We start from the raw sequence: 12,020 nt of genomic DNA on the forward strand, positions 1-12,020 counted from the left end.
TACACGAAAAAGAGTGTGGTATAAAAAAAGAAAGAAAAAAACACACGGAAAAAAACCTACTAAATCAATCAAGAGCTACATAGGCGGTTGGAGTGAAAGCGTACGGAGCGAGAGGCTGGGAAAAAAGAAAAATAATCGCAATAAAGTCGCCGAGAAAGACGAAGTGCGGCGCGCGCGTCGCAATCATCCTGAGAGAGAAAAGCGATCGCGGCGCGCTCTGCAGTGCGGCGACCGCACGCGCCGACGTGCAAACACTCTGCGACGCCGTGAATAATGATATTTGCCCGGATCGTCTTCCTCGTTTCTGGCCGCGGGGCATCGTGCAACGAGTCCGCGCGTGACTAAACCCCCTCTATACGCTACAAGCACCCCCCAAGCGTTGTGCGGCGCTGCCAAAACAGCGCCTGGCACTTGCACTCAACGAGTATCGGACGCGTGATTGGCTCGGGCCATACCGTACACCCGCGGTACGACAGGCTGTTTTGGCTTTTCTCCGAAAGGCCTTCCCGAGATAGGACGTGTTATTTCTTCGATCAACCGGCTAACCTTCTTTAATGCGTGCATGATGCGAGGATACAAGAGCGACGTCATCGTGCCCAACCGAGCTTGTTTAATCTTCCTCAAGTGTCTGCTTCAGAAACAGACCAAAAAAAAAAAAAAAACTCACAGGACGTCCTTTGTGCATTCACCTAAGACGACTCGAAGGCGGAAGCCATCTTATTCCTACTCATGAGATGTATCAACTAATCTCCGAGCCCACTCCGAAAGCTTTCTCCGTACAACGTGATTTTGCACTGCCTCCAAGATCGGAGGCTTCGCGAGGTATTTGCGCCTCATTTGATTTTTGGTATTACCTCCGGGATCGGTCCATCTTTGAGCAAGCGACGACGTCGTCGCATGAAGTCATCATAGGATGCCGCGTTCTATGAGCTCATAGAGACGTCGTGATGACTTCACAAATTTTCGCGATGTGTGACGTCACGATGGTACGGTGACGTCATCACGGCATTATGATTTCTTGCTTCACTCATGCAACAATGCCGACGTGAGAGAACGGTGGTCAATTTTCGCTTTTCATGAGGCTTCTAAGAGTTTAACTTTAATAAATACCCGTCTATATATCATAAGATAGATGTCGCGTCGAAGAGAGAAAGAAGGAAGTGCAAAGAGGCTGTGCTGTTTGAGTCAGGGGCGTAGCTAGAACATTTTTTTTTTGGGGGGGGGGGGGAGCACGGGCCCTTTCTTTGTGCTACCCGCTGGCTAGTACAAGTCGTAAACAGTCACTGATACAAATCTAGAAAAGTCAACGCGGAGTTATTCGTTGTTCATTATAGGAATGGCAACGTGACAAAATAAATAGCTCATATTTGAGATGTATATACTATAAACACATTTTCGATGGGCAGCCGTGCACGCTATAAGATATATTTGGCTGATTGTGACAAGGTTAATTCACTCGCTTCGTATCTTTTTTCTCTTTTTTTCGTACACGTAGTCTGGCTGGAGAGATCGGTCTCCCTCTGCATCGAATCAACAGCAATCAAGTGCCTGCAGAGAAAAACGCCTTCTTGTTCTATTGAAGCACTGTAATGACATTGCTAATACAGTCCATTTTCGTTCATAATAATTGTTACTTTGCTTTGCCTTAGCTAATGGCATCCGACGACGCAAGCAGGTAGCATGCCCGTTTTTATGGAAAATCGTTGTTCCTCACCTTCTTTTCTGTTTTTTTGCGTGCTTCTAAACCAAATAACAGTGACGATTGATTAAGACAAGCTTGCATGCCACATCGACACTGACTTGTTATCAAAATGACCTTTAAATGCGATAAAGACTAAAATTTACTCTTTGCACTACGCGGCAGTGCATTGATAAAGGTGAAGTGACGACAGTCATCCTTGTGTCAATTTTTGTCTCTTTTAACATTGTATGCGTGAAATTGCCTAATACTACTGATTCGAGAAGGTTTATTAATAGCTTGCTGAGAAGATCTACTGTTACAAAAGTGTAAAAATATTTTAAGCAAGATTTTATGAATTCCAAAACAGCAGTTGCTTCCATGCGCAAACCAGATGCTTCACCTTTTAAGAGAAAATTACACGGCAAAGCACGCTCTACAGGCAGCAAAGCACTTGAAAGTTTCTGGTTTATTTTTCACTTGGCCCCAAGGGATGCAAGAATCGGCACCTGAGGATTTTTTACGAGCTTTCAAGGCAGCTACGAGAGCACGCAAACATGTAACCTGTTGAGCAGCAACTTCTTATTTGTGTCGTCGTCCTTCGAAAAGCGGTGTCAACACTTGCTTCGAAACGCCTTCGAGATGTGTGAAGAGGGATTTTGAAACCATGGCCTACACATGAGCCGAACTTGAAAAAAAAAAAAAAAAAAGAACTTTCGCATAGCATATGCGTGGTTCAATTTGCTTACCCTGTCGTAAAACTGGCCTTCTGCTAAAACAATTCTGCTGTTTCTTGCCCGGGCGCACTACAGAGCACAAGGAACATTGCAACAACAACAAAAAAAAAAGGACGAAAGATCGAAACGCATAAAGTGTTTTCCTTTTGTTGTACTATTGTATTTAGAGCTGTTGTTTGAAGGATAAACCCCCAACAAGTCCAAATACCTGAAATTTTAGCTTTCGTATTCAGTATGCGTTTGGCTATACTGATCATTGTTGTCTCGTTTCATCTGCTTACTCACCTTGTAATCTCTAGTGTGTGTTTTATGCAGAGGTAAACCACTACAAGCAGAGGGCACAGTTCGGGTTTCTTGTCTCTGAAGCATAACTTTTGTGACATCACGTGTACGACATTTATTTTTTTAATTCGTATCGTATTGACCGTGAAAGACTTTCCCTGCTCTCTCATAGCATTGGATGACAAACCGTAAAGAATTTTGGGTTACAGTCATGGTCTTTAGGACGGGAGTGGAAATGAGGCAATGAGACATTGCCCCCTCCCCCTCGCTCAAGCCACACCAGACTTGCCCCCTCTTCCCGCCCCCTTCCCAAGGCTACATCAGCACTATCACGCTAATTGACTGGTATGTGGGGGTTTAACGTCCGAAAACCACGATATGATTATGAGAGACGCCGTAGTGGAGGGCTTCGGAAATTGCGACCACCTGGGGTTCTTTAACGTGCACCATAATATGAGCACACGTGCTTACAGCATTTTCGTCTCCACCGAAAATGCAGCTGCCGCAGCCGGGATTCGAATCCGCGACGTGCGGGTAAGCAGCCGAGTACTTTAGCCACTACACCACTGCCGCGGGGTGCACTTTCACCCTATCCCAGCCACGATGCATTTCCACCCTCCAAGATTCCTGCTGACAAAATCCTGCTTACCCTCATGCTTCCCGTGTATCAACCACCCTGGACACGTCGAGAGCCGTTTTATACTTTGCCCTTGCTGGGGAGCCAGCCTCGGCAGTTCGCCTGTGATTGAGAGGCAGTCGTGTGATTACTTAAGCACTCATTACATCTAGTCGTTCGTGTTCTCTATCTATGATCTCATGGACAGACAATGCTGAGCACGGTCTGTTAAATAAAATCTCTACTTTATTTTTATTTTCCCGCTTAATCTCTATATGCATGCGTGCTTCGCGTTTTGCCTCTTTCGAGTTGCGTGCGTGCGCGGTCAGTTCGGCCTGGGCGTGGCAACTTTGTTCGATCGCGGAATGCGAACGCCGGGCTTTCGTCGGGCCCTGGCCGAACGATGACCACCTTTTGTTGACGGTGCTCAGAAGGCGGCGTCGCTTACTGTACAGTCCACAGCACACGCCCTCCCCGCGTTGGTTCGGTCGTACGACACGGGTCGCGCTGTTTGCGCACGCTGCCCAGCTGGCGCTGAAAACAAGACGGGCGGGCGCGTGCCACAAGTGGAAGTTTACTAAAGGAGGATCCCTTTTGTACCACTGTTATCAGTCTGTTCCACTACACATCACATCGGCTTCATATTTATACCTTCGCACGGGAACACGGTACACTTTGTCTTGCCTTACAGGCCACCAGCAGGCATGGGTACCGCGAGGAACGTTGATGTTTACTTTCCTGCGCTGAAGAAAAAATAAACAGCTGAAACGATTTCGGTGTGATTGTTATGTAATATAAGTGATATCCAAGAGGGGGACAAGGAGCATCAGGACAATGTTAACTATAGTTTAAAAACAAAAACTCATCTCCAACTTGCCAAGTTAATTAATTAAAAAAAATTGGTATAGTTTTTTATAACGAAACCACAGCTTCCTCACAAACATGTTCGTGAGGAACTTTGACTATACATTGTCAACGCTACGATCACGTCGCACCTTTATTTCCTCTCTCTCTCTCTCTCAATGTATATGCAAATAGCGTTTTTGAAGACCTTATCGTAAAATCACACAAGTGACGGCGCTGGCTTAATTTCAATGTTTTGACCTCCTTAGCGCACAACTAAGCTCGCGTAAGCGTGGTTATTTTGTCACATTGTATACCTGTGGTCATCAAGTCCCTGAACCTGCAATCTCTTTCACACTAGCGGAAGGGCATACAGGCGTCAAGACATTCAAATCGGGCATTAGAACTTGACTGAATGGGCCGATCTCCTTTCTAAAGGTTAACAGGGGAGGCTTAATCACACTCACAAGGCTGTCATACGAGGGAGCGATTTTCTTTTGTGTACGTTTACTTTTATGCGCTGGCTCAATCCATCGCCTCCCCACACAGAGGTCCTGTTCGCATGGCGGATTTCGTGTTCACGTCGATGCCGGGGGGGGCAGTGCGACCCTGTTTCGCAGGCCCTCTCTTTATTATAGGTCACGCGTCATTGACCACCCATCGCTCTTCACGAATAGTTCTTGGAGAAGAAAGGTATTTAGTTAATGAAAATGGCGCTCGCTTAGCCAGCGACCCGGTCGCCCCCTGGCGACGGATTCGCGTGAAACGCGAGCGCACCCCCTTTTTGTTCGTGCGCGTCACGCCTGCAGCTCTCGCTTCATCTGCCACACAGCGCACTCCTTGACTCCATGGCGTGTTTGAATTTATGCGAACGTATTCCATTAACCTTCGAGCCCTGTTTCGTATTCAGCTTTCTATACCCACACATCGTTTCAGTTAGCTTGCCGGGAACCAACGATCGTTGTTACAGTGTACTGAACTCGGGAAACAGGGGTGGGGGGGATATCAGTCGCTGCGAATACGTTGCACGTTTCGTACGAAATTGCGCGAGGTTGTCCATCGCAGGTTGTGAAAGTGACATTGTGGGTATTACAGTAATTATTATAGTTATTATATGTACGCTAACGATGTTACGATGTTAGCTGCCTAAGAACTAAGCAGGTGAACTCTGTGCACGTCCTTATGATGCAGAACTGTTTAAAAAGTAGCCGAAGAGAGAAAGATGCAGGGAAAGACAGGTAAGGTACCATGCGGCTTGTTGGCCTGCCTGAATTGGGAACAAGGATCAAAAGGTGATAAAATAGAAAGTAGTCAAAGGAAAACAGTACTCGCTTGAAGGGCCAAACGGTGAAGTCTCGTCAGTCGGTGTCTCTTTCAAGTAAGAATGATTTGATTTGTGGGCTTTGACGTTCCGAAACCACCGTATAGTTATGGGAGACGCCGTAGTGAAAGGCTCCGGAAATTTTGACCACCTGGGGTTCTTTAACGTGCACCAAAATCTGACTACACGGGGATACAACATTTCCGCCTCCACCGGAAACGCAGCCGCCGCAGCCGAGATTTGATCCCGTGACCTGCGGGTCAGCGGCCGAGTACCTTAGCCACTAGGCCATCGTGGCGGGGCCTTTCAAGTAAGGAATTATTTGTACCCCTTTCAGTCAGGAATTATGATACGCTGTCAGAAATGTGTCACATTCACGTGGCACAATTTCTAGGCCCTCAGTATAACATTCTAAGTAACAAATTGAAGGAAAGCTTTGTGTCGCGCGAGTTTTAATAATTGAAGTTAATCAGTGTGTAACTAATTATCAAACTATTCTGCCACCAGTCAGCTTCAGTACTTCGATAAAACAAATCCGCTACTAGGCTCGAACTACATACGCAGTTTATTTTATGGCTGCATTTGTTTCGGATGAAGAAAAAAAAACGCTTTTCGTGTTGGTCTTGGAATGCGTCACGTCGAACAATTGTCGAACATGGTAGTACATCTAGTAAAGTCATCCTCTGCAGCAATTCACAGCATAATGACGTTAAACAATCGCCAGTTGTCCACTCAGGAGGCCTCCTCGAATGCGCAAATTAAATTTCAAGTCATTTGATCAAACACGCGGTGTATGACATGCCATTGATGTGTGTGTCTCCATCTGTAGACACCGTGACTGAAAGGGGTATGTACAGCCAAAAACAAACGAACACAGGAAGTGGTGGAAAATCGACAGGAAATTGGCTGGACTACCAACAGCGGGTAGTCCTTCCGCTTTCCTATAGGAAACTGCGAGTCAGATATATCTGACTCGCAGTTTCCTCTGTTCGTTTGTTTTTGACTGGATATGGATTTCTTTAACGCAATACGCCAACTAGCCCAACAACGTGTCACACTCAATTTCGGCCTTATTCTCGAATTGGAAGTTATTCTTCAATGGCAAATGGCGGACATTCGCTTCTAGCCAGGTTATGCCAGAATGCCCTAATCAACTTCTATATTCAGTGAAGAGTGCTAGTTGGAAAGATTGAGAGAATATGTGCTCAGTTGGAAGCTGCTCACTTTTAGGGCGAGAGGGAAAAAAGGGAGTAAGAACTATACAAGAGTGGGTTAACGCATGAGTACAAATTCATCCCATTCTTTCTTGTCCAGCCGCCGTTTTCTTGCGTCTGTTTCTTTTTCGCGACGTAAAATTTTCCTCATTTCGAATCACCTACTCGTGGCAATCACATTGAATAAACAAATGACAATAAATACGTGTAAACACAGCTGTTTCAGTTGCCCGTACAGTCTCCCGGGCAGACATCCAAAAACAGCAGCGCCGCAATCGTGTTGTCGCCAGTTTAATTCTGACCGCTCGGCGGTAGTTCAAGACATACGACATCGTTTGTCAGCTGGTGCGTGATTACATACGGGGCCTCAGAAAGTTTGCATTGCAATTGACTTTTAGATGGAGAGTTTTGTCTGTACAGAATGCAGTTAACCACACGTCATCGTCTGGCCAGCGGTCCTCCTAATAGCTGCGGAGGCTGACGACCGATTTGATGAGTAGCTTGTCGGAACCGCTTTCTTCGATGTTGGCCATTAGCAAGATGCACGGCTCGTTGACATAAATCTGCACACACACTCTCTCTCACACGCACACATTCTGAAAAACGAACGTACGCATATGTACTATACATGACGCACAGACAGCGGTGGCGAAACATTTGGAAGCTACAGAGCCGCTCTGCGCTGTTGTGCGCTGGCGTGCGCAGTCGGGCGTGCGGTGGGCAAACGATGGCGAGACAGCGTTCGCCTATCGGCGACATTATGAGCGCTGTTTGTGAACCTGCCAAGCGCGTCCAATCAAACGAGAAGGGGCCAGCGTTGAAGCACGGCGCGTGGTGCTAACGACAATGCGGTCGATGACGACGAAGCCTTGTATTGGGCCGTGAAAGAGCCTGTGTTTTATGTACCACTGCTCGATGCGTCGTTCTATACTGTCGCCGGGACTCCATCGCCGAAGCCGAGTAAGGACTCTCTGCAGGTGCGGAAGGAATAGATGTTACGCGTTGATGATCACAATTCTTTTAGGACTCCCGTCAATACGCATTATTGCTGGTCGAGGAGACGCTACGTCAAAGTGTCATGGTGTACGTATTTCCCGTAGGACATTTGTAGTCGGCATGTAATGCGAGACGGTTCCGTAACGATAAGACGTGCGAAATATTGAAGCTACGTCAACCTTGTATACGTAACCTCTCAGCCACGTCATATCCGCCGAGAAAATGACCTTTGCTACTGCACAGCGAGCAGGAAAGGTGCGCAGTTGTCAACATCGCGAATGGGCACCTAACTTTTACTTTTTTAGGGGCGAAGCTCTTTAAAGCGGCACCCATTCGTCCCTCGTCGTAGTACGTAACATGTTTTACGCTTTGACCTGCAAGGTGATGCCGGTGGGAGATTTCTCCTGTGCGTTGTTGAACAATAAAAAAATCACAGCGAGCTCGTTAACTAAAAGCAGAATTCTCCTGTTTGTCATTACCCATTAGCCGCCATTGGCATGTACATTGAGCTCTATCTGACAAGAAAGGGTTGATACGTTATACTCGCTGGGCGTAACCTCCTTGGTTTTAGAAAGGTTTAGCGAGCATTGGGCCGCAGTGCCACGAATACAGTGAACTAGTATATACCATGAACTCGAGGTAGTTAAAGGTGGGAAGTAGACACGAAGCAAAAGCCGTAAGAAAGTGTGCGTGTGCCTCCTCTCGTTTAGTCCTTGGAATGTCCGCTGGATGGTGGTGTTTCTATATGCGGAATATATGATGAAAAGATACGAGATGGTGTTACTTGGAGTTTTGAATATATGGACGAACGCACACACAGATGCATGGACGAACGCACACACAGATGCATGGACGAACGGATGGACGCATGGACGAACGCAGGGATGGACACACAGATGGACGTGTGGATTCACGAACAGACGCACGCACAGACGGGCGGATGGTCGCATGGACGGTCACACAGACAGAGGCATGGACGGACGGAAGCAAGAACGAATGAACGGACGAATGCTTCGCCCCACTCTCCATCATTCACCCCGTGGATATGCTGCCATATTTTGTTTATTTGTTCGTGCCATTATTCTTATTTCCGTTCGGCACTGTGAGTTTTACGCTTTTTATATTCTGCCTCCACTTTGGGAACCGACGTCTCATTCCGGTCATAACCATGTTTATTTGATATCATTTTCATGCAGCTTTTTATACAGCACATACAAGTTTGCAAACGAGAGTGAAAATTGCACTCACTACCATTCCATGTGTTCTAATAAACTCCCGGTGCTTCTTTGAGGTTATTTTTATTTTGTGCGTAAATTCTGAACTTGTAATTAAAGCGAGACAAAACTTCAGGCACCAAATTTGCAGAGCTCGTCACTCGTATGTTTTCCTTACTCATTGGCTAGTCGCCTTCGCTGATGTTATGTCTAGAATAAATATTGCGCGAAATTGTGCATTATAAACAGTTTTAAGAAAACAGAAAAGCAGAAAGCAGGGTATACTTGTTTAGAAAATCATCTGGTTGGCTATCATACGATGGTGGGGATGAGAATATGATCCCAGAGTAAGACTGAGGCCTGAATATGTGGGAGGTTACTGAATAAGTAGCCTTGCTGTGTACTACACTCCTACTAGAGAGCGAGAGAGAAATAAATAAAAGGAATAAAAAGGAAGTTTAACCTGGAATAGAACATGCCTTCGTCAGGACCCTTACGAATCAATACTTAAGGTTTCTAGCTTGAGTGTGCATCATGTTAAAAGGCAAGCAATTTTCTCGTAGCTAATTTCTTGTGTTTGTTCTCTTGTGTGTCTCGCTAATTTCTCCACAAATCATTTCCATCTTTTCCATATTTTTTTTTCCTTCCTATATAGCCCATTTTCACAAGACGAGGAGGAGTAGTCTGGCAATCTCCGTTTTCCTCCTTTCGGGTGTGTGGCCACGCTAGGGCGAATGATTGCGCATTTTCACAAGTCAATGGGTTGCCAGATTAGAAACAGTGCCACACACTAAGCAACATAGTGGAGCCTTCGAGAAAGATCGTCTAGACATCAGAGCAGCAAACCAAAGTCAACTCTTTCGCTCAACCTTTCCGCCTTTCCATATTTTCTCCCCTTTCTTTTTTCTTTTGTCTCTATCTCTCTATCTCTAGTTCTGTCAAGTGGCGAAGGAAGAAAAGACACGAAGCGCATAGTGCACTCCTTTCTGCTCCGATTCGTCTAGCGACTCGAGGTTATTAATTATCCCACAGGAGCACGTCACTTTTCCCCATAAGGAGCTATGCTGTGCTCGATGTTCATGTTTCGATTGAGTGAAAACAGAGGGGCCTATGCCAAATCGACACGCAGCCGGTTTGGTGGAAACACGCTTCTCTTTTCTCTCCACGGTTCCTGCTTCGCGCCGATAATAAAGGATACTCCGCCACGGAAGAGACATACACTCCACTCTTACGGAACCACGTCGAGCAGCGGATGTGGCTGTGCACACGCGAAACGGCGTTGGAGTGCACTACGAACGAAGGGTGGACACCCTTCGTTCCTACGCGTACAGAATACGCGCTATACACACACACACCCAGAAGGCAAACAAACCGTCGTAAAATTGACTCTCAATTTCACGCCTCTGCGCCTCCTCGCATCAGCGCGAAGCCAACTGAAAGAGAAGCCTTAAAAGAAAAAGGAGGCCGGAGAGGAGAAGGAAAAAAAAATGGGAAGCAAGAAGGACGGACGTGTCGCACACGGCTAAAGGCCACTTTGCGACACCAGTACATCGAATCTCGGCGAGGAATTGTTTCCCCGACGATCCCCGCGGGCGCACAGTTCGTGTGCTCCAGCGAAAATGGAAATGTACCCCTCTGGGGGGGGGGGGGGGGGCGACCCCCACAAACCCATCTCCTTTGTTCTCCGTTTCGCATCGCGTTATCTTTTCCTTATGTATCTATCGAACAAGAAGGAAGGGCCGATCATTGTGGCAGTGAGAAATGAACGCTTGTCGTCGCGGTGAGTTCGGGATTGGTTGTGCGGAAGAAGTTGGACCGTGTCGTGTGTCCGCTAGTTCTCGTTTCGAGTCTCCCTTGTCGGTCCTTGCGCAGTTCTGTGCCCTGCGAGGACTCTATTGCCTCCATGGCTTCTGTAACAATGTCCCCCCCCTCCCCAATTCTTTTTTAAGCATTTTTTCGAACTTGATTCTCAACTTCCGTGTGGTTTATATACAATGGCCTTCCACTGCGCAGCTTTTAGCCTTTTCTCGCTGTTTTCGATTCCATGGTTGTCCTTATTTATGGCCTGGCGATTAAACATGCCCCTCCCTTTTCTTTTGAGACGTTCCTCAAGTAAAAAAAAGCCACAACTACAAATAGTACGTTTTGTCAGTTCAGTTTATTGGGTAGAGTAAAAAGGAACTGGTCATGTGCTTCAATTTAAGAAAAAAAAAAGACGGAAAAGTAGTGAAGCTAGCGCGCGTTCTTGTGATCTGGACAAAAATGCTGCTCTTATTCATGTCCACGTGGGCGTGCTTTAGCGTGTTAGTTGTACGCATATGCCTGCATCGTTTTCGCTAGACTTCCAGTGATATACGAAGCCAATCTAGCCATATGTCCTTGTTAAATATTTGCTACAGCTTGGGTCACATGCTGTCTGCCAACTTCCCTTATGTGCGCATTGTTTGTTCTTAATTTACACACATCTCTTTAAGCGTATTTCAGTGTCGCTGTGTGACCAATCTCTAGCATGCATAGCAAATGAGGCGCAATAGAGGGGTTTTGACGTAAAAGTGGCACTTCTGATTAACATCAGTGCTTCTGAAATCCAAGCAGTTAAGGTGAATCCAAAGTTCCGCATTACAACGTGTCCCGCCATCACAGGTTGGTATTGGCGCATAGAGCCCCGCAAGTATATAAGACTTCAATTTTCGTGCTCTCTTTGACACAAAAATTCAGAATGACGCTGCCTCATGCATTCGCCTAAGACGACTCCAACGCAAAAGCCACTCTATTTTCCTTGGTCGATTGTATTAATTCCACCCAAAAAGCTTTACGCATCTAACGTCCTTTTGAACTGCCTCCGAGATTAGGCACACCTTTGGCCAAGCGACGATGACATATAATGACGTCACATTATATGACGTTAAACTTACATCACAAATGTTTACCGCATGTGGCTTCACGATGACACATTAGCAGTGACACATCAAAACGAAACATTTTCAGATATTGTCGAAGCACTTTTCATTTCGCACCACAAGGATGGTTGCGTAAGTCATCACTCAGTTGCCCCATTGGACAAAGACATATCCCTGCTTTCTGCTTTTTATGGGATCTTCTCTACATGTGGTCTCGCT

The sequence above is a fragment of the Rhipicephalus microplus genome, chromosome 3 (assembly GCF_043290135.1).
Source record: "Rhipicephalus microplus isolate Deutch F79 chromosome 3, USDA_Rmic, whole genome shotgun sequence".
NCBI classification, from domain to species: domain Eukaryota; kingdom Metazoa; phylum Arthropoda; class Arachnida; order Ixodida; family Ixodidae; genus Rhipicephalus; species Rhipicephalus microplus.